This window comes from Lipotes vexillifer, unplaced genomic scaffold (assembly GCF_000442215.2).
Source record: "Lipotes vexillifer unplaced genomic scaffold, Lipotes_vexillifer_v1.1 scaffold916, whole genome shotgun sequence".
Classification (NCBI taxonomy): domain Eukaryota; kingdom Metazoa; phylum Chordata; class Mammalia; order Artiodactyla; family Lipotidae; genus Lipotes; species Lipotes vexillifer.
This window is the reverse complement of record NW_006798383.1, coordinates 5,485,691-5,496,033: the sequence shown is the minus strand read 5'-3', so window position 1 is coordinate 5,496,033 and position 10,343 is coordinate 5,485,691. Positions and strand designations below refer to the sequence as shown.

General features: G+C 40.5%; 1 pseudogene across 1 annotated transcript; it reads left to right on the top strand.

Moving 5' to 3' along the window:
- The first annotated feature begins 5,440 nt into the window (after positions 1 to 5,440).
- On the top strand, positions 5,441 to 5,795 carry LOC103088883 (cytochrome b-c1 complex subunit 8 pseudogene; annotated as a pseudogene). Its single transcript, XR_014368705.1, has one exon. The product of XR_014368705.1 is annotated as a cytochrome b-c1 complex subunit 8 pseudogene (transcript).
- The last annotated feature ends 4,548 nt before the right edge of the window (positions 5,796 to 10,343 follow it).

The following is a 10,343-nucleotide window of genomic DNA, read 5'->3' as shown; positions in this document are numbered from 1 at the left end:
GAAAGAGTGATGATAAAGGGAAGTGGAAGGGAAGCTTTGGTTTCTAGAAGAAATGTTCTGCTGTGAGAAATGCCTAGGAATAAAATTGACCTCCATGATGGATTATTACACGTTGATAAGAGAGACCAGGAGAACGGCATCAGTTAAACACTACTATCCATTCACTGCATTAATGAGACAGCTTTCAGAATTCACTTGTATAAAGAGGGCTATCAATACCGGAGAACTCCAGAGGTACTGTGACAGATTAGAACAGGATGAATATTTGCTAAAGGGATGAGGATTTTTCATTCTGTTTCTCATTTTCCTACAAACCACCATCAAAACTCAGCCATGCCCAGAAGTCTGAGAAATCCAGCCTCATGCTTGTAATACTGCATGATAATTTCATTGTACTAAATGTGGAAAACACTAGTGGGTCATTCACTCTGGTCAGCTTTCAAAGCTAACTTGGCATTCTGGTGATACAAGCTCCACAAAGCTCTTGGAGTCAATACATTTTATTGCTCAAACAGATGTCCAAAGACCACGATGTTTTTGATTGGGAAGCTTTTTTGTTGTCGTTACTGTATTATATTGATAAATAATAGGCATTCATTTATTGTTACCCAACCAAAGCCGAAATTCTTTAATAGGTTCTTTACAACACTGTCTTACTGAGAAACCCCATTGGTCCCATGGTGTATGCTTTTGCTCACGGCAACGAGTAATAAACAAGACTTTTTCAACTACCATTGTGTTCAGGATGGGCTCTAGCTGGAGGGCATTGATACTATGGAGTTCTTTCTAGACTGAGTAGAAACAATTCTCCATGTGAACAAGAGTCACTTTTATTTTACAATAAATAGAGTATGACTTGGATGAGGAGTCCTTCAGCTTGAACACCATGTCCAGGACAATTAAGATATACTTGCTTCGTCCATCATGATTAAGAAGGTTCTGCATTAATTAAAAGTAAAGCAGGGCTTCCCTGGTGGCGCAGTGGTTGAGAGTCCACCTGCCAATGCAGGGGACACGGGTTCGTGCCCCGGTCCGGGAGGACCCCATGTGCCGCAGAGCGGCTGGGCCCGTGAGCCATGGCCGCTGAGCCTGCACGTCCGGAGCCTGTGCTCCGCAACGGGGGCCACAACAGTGAGAGGCCCGCGTACCGCAAAAAAAAAAAAAAAAGAAGTTGGGTTCAGATTCACACTGTCAGATTTCAAATTCCGGCTCCGCTGCTTACTGTTTTTCTAGTCCCTGAATCTCCCTAAGTTTAGTTGTCTCATCCTAACGCTTGGACAATATTAGTTCCATCCCCACATGGTTGCCATGACCACTGAAGAGATGATGGCCATAAAGGACCAAGCACAGTGCCTGGCACATTTCAGATTGCAACAAATCTTCATCATTATTAATATCACCTTTTACCCATAATGAAATCATTTTGCATGAGGAAGTTTAACTGCATAGAAGAGAATGTTATTTTAAGGTCTTTACAAAATGTCCAGCATGTAGTAGACATTCAATGAATATTTTTGAATGAATGGGTACAACTTATTTGGTAATTTTTTTTCCCTGTAGAGTTAAGCATCAGTGAAGTTATTAAAAAGTGAAAACATACTAGGTATATTCCAAGTTGCCTTTTGGTATATTATTATTTAATGTGAATAACCAAAATTTGGGGGTTTACTTTTAACTTCAGGGTTTGTTTGTTTGTTTTTTAGCATGAGGGGCGTATCTGGAGTATTGTCAACCACTGAATATTTTAGAGTAATGATGTATGATCTAACAAATTTCTTTAAAATATATCGCTTTTGCTTAAAATTGGAAAAACATCCACCCTGATGAGATGCTACAATCTTTTTTAAAGACGAAACTCCCGATAAGATTTTTCACGGGTCTTACCAGTAGGTGGAATATTTTCACACAAGCCCACCCACTAAAGTATCACTTGTTTCTAAATAAAGGTATCATTTACGCTTTGAAAAGAATATGTCCATCTATCATTCTTTTGAGGTTTAGGGAGGAAGATGCAAAAGCCAGCAAGATTCACCCTGGCAGCCATGATTTAGAACATATTGAAACAATCAAATTTGACGTTGTTAACAATTTATCTGGCTCAACCTTAATTCTGATGTGCTGACAAGTGAAAATCTGGCAGAAACTCAGTGAACAAATTCCCTAATGTTTCAAGTGTTCTGTGACGCTTCCTTCCAAAATCCTTCAACTCAAGCCACACCCTAACTCTACCTTGGAACAATCTCTCACAGGCTTTCAACTTTGTTTTGCTATTGTCACGCAAGAATCAAGACAGGAGTTAAAAGGATTTAAATTGATCTATATGTCTTTGTGTTTGTACATATATATGTTTACTTTTTTTTCTGTCAGAAATATTCCTAGTAAAATCTCAGTGATGGATTTTTAAAATTTTTTTGATTTATGCAATATCTTGGCTGAAATGCTGCTTTTGATTAATGCATGAAAAAAAAGTTTCCAACCAAATTAATCCACAGCAGCCGTTCTCAAACTTTTCTGTGTATTAGAATAAACTAGCTCATTTTAGAAGTTTGGAGGCTGAGGCTGCATCCCATTCCAATGAAACCTCTGAGAGTAAAACTAATCATCCATATTTCTGAAGCCCCCTCCCAAGTTGGTTCTAGTGTGTAGCCAAGTTTGGGATCAGTGATCCAACCTGGTAACTCATAGCGTGGTATGTGGTGAATAGCACTGGTACTAGCTGGGAGCTTGTCAGAAATGCCGAGGGCTGGGTCCCTTCCTAGACCTACTGATTCAGAATCTAATCTAGACCACTGCTTCCCAAACTTTAATGTGCCTCCCAGTAACATTGGCTCTCTTGTCAAAACGCAGATTTGAATTCAGTTGTTAAGTCATAGAGCCTAAGACTCTGCATTTCTAATAAGCTCTCAGAGGACACCCATGGTTCTGGTCCAAGACTAGTCTTTGAGAAGGATCTAGCTGGTAAAGTCTTTGAGTCATCTTCCTTGGGTCACAATCATCACAGCCTCCAATCTAACAAGGATAATAACAGCTATGGCTTTTAGGCAACTACAACATACCAGACAATGGGTTAAGAGCTTCTTTTTTATACAAGCTCTATGAGAAATAACTATGATAATTTATATTTAAAAATAAATTATTTTTCAGAGAGGTATAGTGTGGCTCAAAGCTGCTCAGCTTCCCCTATATCAAGGGCTCTCAAACTTCAGAGTGACTATGAATCACTCAATGTGCTCAGTACATATGTAAAGTATAAAATATTCTGCTTCAGTGTGGTTGAGGTGAGGGGACTCAATAATCTATCATCACCCTCAGAGATGGTCTGAGTCCCTTCCTAAGTTTCAATTGATGACATACAGACAACAGGATAGGGCTATAAAGTGATGCTCAATGAACATGCCAAACTAACCCTAAAGGATTTCTACTTAGCAACACTTGTACTTAAACTTGCAAGACATATGATTGAAATGAATTTTTCAAGAGATGGGCTTCTTAGGTTTCTAATAAATGTGAGGATACCATCACTGGGCTTACCACTCTGGGATGTTCAAAGTAAGTGTAATACACAGCACGTTTATGAAAACCATATTTAGAGGAGACATATAAACTCATAAAGTAGTTGAACAATAACACAAGGTGGCATATGGTAGATGCCAAATGGGCGACAGAGGCAGTACTCATAATGAAACTAGCTACCACTTATTGAATAACTATTATGTGGCAGATGTTTTATATAAATTGCCTCATTCTATCACTACAATCAAAGTAAGGCTATAATTAATATTTCTATTTTACAGATAAGGAAAAGGAAGCTCAAGGAGTTTTGAAATTTTCCCAAGGACTCACCAATATTAAAAGCCAAACTGGGATTCCAACCACAGCTCTGTGTGACCCCAAATGCAATTCTATTTCTAGAATACCTTATTGCCTCTCCTACACCATCCTACCTCCTCTGTATTCTTGGAGGTCAGTGAAGGAAAACATGCAGCAACAGAGCAAGCTTTGTGAGGAGATTTTTACATGAGCTGTTTTTATAAAGACTGCTGAGAGTTTGATAAGCCGAGAAGGGGCAGGAAGAGAAATTGAACCAGGAACAGAAATTGGTCAGGGAGCATTATCAGGAAACAAGGGGGTGTTGAAGTTTGATAAGAAATGATTTGTTTGGGGAATAAGTGTGGGGTGAAGTGCATAAGCTAAGAAAGTTATAAAGGATCTTAACAATCCTCTCAGGGATACTGGTCTAAGGACAGTGTGGTCTGACAGAAGTTTTCAGGAGAGGGAGAGACATGATAATCCTAGAGTTTTCATAACATGTGTAAGACCCCAGTGTACTGAATGGTTTGTAGGCTAAGGAAGGAAGGATTTTGTAAAGGACTCTAATAAGCCTCACTGAAGTTCCAAAGGAATAGTAAAACGAGCAAATTTGTGGATGGGGCGGGGCAGAGGGGTTTCTTATGGAACCTGGAAACATAAAACTGTGATGTCTTGACAGTTCCAAATTGCAGAGTTCTAAGGGATTTGGAATTTTCTCCAGGCAGTGGAAAGCCATTATGAAGATCAGTCTAGGAGAGACTGGAAACAGGAAGACCTCTTGGAAAACAATAAAGTTTTGATTTGAGGTGTTGAAAAGAAAGTATAAATAATAGGAACCAAGAATCTATAGGAGATCAGGAAACACAGGGTGACTGGAACGTGGGCATTCTGAGGAAATTCAGAATGATGAGAAGGTGGTAATGCCTGGAAGAATGTGAGTTGGTCATCTATTTACCCCTACTTAAAATCTGGACTTTGAAGGTATAGTGTAAAGGAAACAATACCAAGTAGGATGCATTTTCCTTTCAAAAAAACCTTGGTGACAATAATAATAGCTTATGTTTATACACTTTGTTTTTTATTTATATGTTTTATTATTTTATTCAAAGGACTCTTAAATAAATTACCTAATTGAAATCTCACTTATCCATGAAGAAGTTAGGGTAGAAATTATCACCCACATTTTCTATGTCAGGAAAGCAAGGCAGAGAGAGGTTCAGTCATTTACTTGAGGCCACTCAGAGTATAAATGGCCAAGGCAGAACTGGTCCTGTGGTTGCGTTTCAAGTCCAAGATCAGTCTCCTACAGCAAAGAGAGCGAATCCTAGGCAGGAGAAAAGCTGGGCTGAATGGGGATGAGCACATGGGTTTGTGTAGCATTGCGTCATTCCTTCAATTAGTCCATAAAGCAGAAGACAATTCAGTAAAAGTAGGTAATGATTTTGCACTTTGTCATTAGGCTTAAATTACAGAGGTACTCCTCATCAGTTTCCAGGAAGGTGAGAGAGCAAGAGGAATAAAAGTTGGTTAAAGGTGAGGGTTTTTTCTCTCTTTTTTGAAGTGCACGTTATCTGTGTCTAAATGTGGAATGGGAGGCCGGTGGATTCTGTGCTGCAGAGGGAGAGGTGACCTCGGCGCCGCAGCGACCATGGGCCGCGAGTTTGGGCATCTGATGCGGGTGCGGCCTGTGATCACCTACAGCTTGTCACCCTTGGAGCAGCGTGCCTTCCCGCATTACTTCAGCAAGGGCATGCCCAACATGCTGCACCGCACTCAGGCGTGCATCCTTCACGTCGTGCCATCATTTGTAGTGTTTTATTTTGTCTACACATGGGGAACACAGGAGTTTGAGAAATCCAAGAGGAAGAATCCAGCTGCCTATGAAAATGACAAATGAACAACTCATCTGGATAATGGTCCCTTGTCTCTGAAAGACTCTTCTCTGGGAGAGGAGTCTACATTGTAGTGTCTCGAAGACACAATAAACTTATTAGAGGCCACAAAAAAAAAAAAAAATGTGGAATGCTTTGCGTGAATCACTGACCCCTTAATTACTGAGTTCTAAAGCTATTCATCTGCCTGATCAGAAGAAGCCCACTCCAAATGAGGGCTCTTGGATTCAACAACTCTCAGATACTGATTGTGACCCAAAGCAGGCATGGAGGTTTTTTAAAGTTTCTCACACTCCAACTGGGCAGGGAGGTGATGAACCTTAAGACTGCCTATGCCTCTGCTTACATCCAACACTGCCTTTTGGAAGGAAACAAACAAATAAACAAAAACAATGAAATTCTGGAGACCTGGATATACCAGTCTATAAATTGCATATACCTTGAGCAAGTCATTGAACCACATTGTGCCTCAGTTTCTTGTCTATCAACTGACAATAAAAGGCATTAATTTCTAAATCTGTTTACTGATTTAGTGCACGAATTGAAGACCTTACTATAAGCCAAGGGTCGAGTTTAGTGCTGAAGATCCGCATGGGGTAACACAGGTTCTAGCCCAAATGCATCTTGGGGATTACCCAGAGAAATTAATAGTAAGCAAATAATTACAAAAATTAAGACCTCAATGTTTTAGTGAGGCTTTCTAGAATGAAGGGATTTCTAAACTTAAGACACAATATAAAAGCAATCAATTTTAAGGTCGGGGAAGAGAGCTAAGTCTTACTGAGAACCTACTATCTATTAGGTTATTATGGTTAGATCTTTATATGCATTTTCTAATTTAATCTTCCCCTAAAACCACACATTATCTGCTATTATCTGTGTTTTCCCATAAAGGAACAAAGGTCGGGAAGTTCATTCAATTGCCAAAATTCATCATACTGTGGTGCCTAAGAACCCAAATTCTGGAGTTAGGTTACGTGAGTTCAAATCCCAGCTCTGCCTCTTATCATCTGTGAACTTGGGAAGTTACTTAACTTTCCCTTTATCTTAGTTATCTCATCCACAAGATGAGAATAATAATATTACCCAGATCATAGGGTTGTTGTGAGAATTAAATGAGTTTATTGTGCCTGGCCAAAAGGAAGTGTTACAGAAACATTAACATATTATTCTTAATATTAGTTGGTTTGATAGTCAATTTCATGTATCAACTTGGCTAGGTCACGGTGCCCATTTGTTTGGTATAACGTCAGTCTAGCTGTTGTTGCTGTGGACGTATTACCATCCACATCAGTAGGTTTTCAATGAAGCAGTTTACTCTCCGTCATGTGGCTGGGCCTTATCCAATCAGTTGAAGGCTAAGGCAAAGACGGAGGTTTCCTAAAGGAGAAGGGTTTCAGCTACAAGACAGTAACACAGAAACTCCGCTTGATGTCAATCCCAAACTCCCAATTTATCTCTCTCCCCCACCTTTCCCCTTTGGTAACTATAAGTTTGGGATTGACATATACACACTATTATATTTAAAATAGAGAACCAACAAGGACCTACTATATAGCACAGGGAACTCTGCTCAATATTCTGTAATCACCAAAATGGGAAAAGAATTTGAAAAAGAATGGATGTAAATGTATAGCTGAATCACTTTGCTGTACACCTGAAACTAACACAACATTGTAAATCAACTATATTCCAATATGAAATAAAAATTTTTAAAAATACAGCAATTTAAGGGGAAAAGAAAAAACCTGCTTAAGTTTCCAGCTTGCCTGGCCTGCCCTGTGGAATTTGGACTCAAGACTAGGTCACCTCTTCCCTGAATTTCCAGCCTGCTGGCTTACCATATGGGTTTTGGACTCATAAGCTCCCATAATAGGATGTATCCTATTGGTACTGTTTCTCTAAAGACTCTAATACAGTTGATAAAGTCTGAATGTGAATCCAACTCTGATTGCAAAGGTCAGTTCTTCATTTCAAAGTTCCAATGGACTTTCCTGTCATTAAAAGCTGTTCAATCTGTACTGCTCTCTTTAACCAATTTGTTTTTTAAAAAAACAAACAAGGATTTTGATGAGTTTTTACTGAAAAAGGCAGTGGCAATCAAGTCCAAAGAGACCTGACTACAGGTCTTTTCTCTTTGTTGTCCAGAACGTTCCTTCCCTGAGGGCTTTGTCACGGTGAATGGGGCCACAGCTGACAAGTCACATTTCTTTCATAATAGAGAGAAAAGTTTAAAATGAGACTTTCATTAGTTTTTGCACTGCCCTAATTTCTTTTCTCCTTTGCTTTCACACCAGCTGCAGACTTTAATTAAACTGTGGCGAGTCTCCTAAACTTGGCGGGCTTTCCAGAGAAAACAAGGGCATCTCCTCCCAGGACAGATCTTTCCCAGAGTCCTCCAGCTTGCATTTATTTTCCCCAACTGTCTGGATTAGTGGCTACAAACTTTGCCTGTCCTCATACTTTGTTTCCTCCCTTTTGTTCTCTCTCACTTCACAGATTTCACTAGAACTTCCTGAGCCATGTATTACTGCCATGACTAATTCTAAGTAATATTTCATGGCTGTAATTGTGGTAAATTACTACACTGATTTATCATTTTGACTCTTTAAAGCACTATTCATAGCCACAGGATAAAACTATCATATCTGTGTTTATCATATCTGTGTTTAATCCACCCCTTTATTATAGGCAGTGATAAAATGAGAGTTGAAAAGGAAGCACAGTCTTATTAGGATGTAGACAATGACAAATATATCCTGGACCAACTCAAAATACTCCTGAGGGCTTCCCTGGTGGCGCAGTGGTTGAGAGTCCGCCTGCCAATGCAGGGGACACGGGTTCATGCCCCAGTCCGTGAGGATCCCACATGCCGCAGAGCGGCTGGGCCTGTAAGCCACGGCCGCTGAGCCTGTGCGTCCGGAGCCTGTGCTCCGCAATGGGAGAGGCCACAACAGTGAGAGGCCCGCGTACCATAAAAAAAAAAAAAAACTCCTGAAATTCAGTGGCTATGTACCCTGGGCCCTGCTTTCTGCACCTGTTCTGTGATTATCAAACTGTGTAATATAGACAGCTGAAACTCACAAGTTAATTCATCATTGCTTATATGACAAGGTTATTTAAAAAACAGTATATTTATTTATGAGACCATTTCCTTCTGCAGAGATTCTTCTGCAAGCTGCATCACAGTACCCTTCCCACCTTGAAATAATATGAGACAGCTTACAGGAAAATTACAGAAAATTGAGGTAAAGACACTAACAACTGAATAAATAAGGAGGGGTCAGGGACTGGACAAATGACAGGGGGAAGAAGTTGAGAATCAAAGACTATGGAGAAGAAATATGCACATATCTTTTGCTGAGGAAAGATAATACAGGGGAACAGTGGGAAAGGGTACTGGGAAATAGCTGAAGACAAAGTTTTTAGACCAAAAGAGGTGATATCCAGAAGGTCCAGGAGAGCAAGCAAGAATCAAAAGAAACCTAAGATTATCCTCCTCCTAAAACCTAACCAGGATTCACCTATATAAAGAGCATTCTTTACCAAATAATAACCTGAGGCCATCTTAGTTAAGCACTAGATGTTAAGTACTTCAGCAAATATTTACAGAGAATCTACCACATGTCTGGTCCTCAACTAGGCACTGGAATGTAGCAGTGAACAAGAGAATTATGGAACTTGCCTGCAGGATGCTCACAGTTCAATTAGAAAGAGACATATTCAATAAATAATCTTTTGATAGTTTATTCTACTTAGAAGTGTTAGAAGTTCTATAAAGAAAAAATACAGGGTATTATGAGAGCACATCATGGGGCGGGGGTTGTTTTAGCTAGCCAGAAAGCTCAAAGCAAACCTCCCTGAGGAAGTGATATTTTCAAACCTAAAAATGAGTAAGGCTTCACACAGGCTGTTCCCTCTGCCTGGAACTCCTCCCTTCCCTTGTGGCCAAGAGCCTAAGTGGGAAAAAAGTCTGACCCTCAGAATGAAGAGTAGTATGCTTAGAGGACAGTGAGGGGAGAGGAAAGGGCCTGAGGTGAGGGGGTCGGGGGTGTCTTAGGAAGATTGTGCCAGGGATTCACAGACCACAAGAAGAACCTGAACTTTCTTATCAGAGCAAAGAGAAGCAACTTCAGCATCTCAAATGAAGGAACAACATGACTGGATTTGCATTTTTAAAAGATACCCTCTTATGAGAACAGGTCACAGGTATAAGAGCAGGAACAGGGGCTATCAGAAGATAACCTCAGTGACAGGTTTGTACTGAGAACGCTCTATTTGGCAGGCATTGCGCTTGATGTATGCGAACTCATTTTGCCTCACTCTATGTGGCTGGGACTAAGGGCTGGTTTTGTGGGCATGTTGCAAAGGACCAGCTCAGTCAGCAAGCGCCTGGCACCGGAAGAGCCCTGCACTGGGGTTTTAAGGCTCTGTGGTGTCTGTTTTGAAATTCTTAATAATTTGATCATTGCATGATTGGAGATGTGGCTGGAACAATGGAGACTGCCCGGGGCTTAGTCCTGCCTCCTTTGCCCTCTCTGCCTCTCTCAGATGGGTTCTCAGCTGTCTGCTCCCAGTCCCCTGGCACCCTGGGTCCTACCAGACCTCCCCCCTCCATCCCTGCCCCATGACCACAGCCAC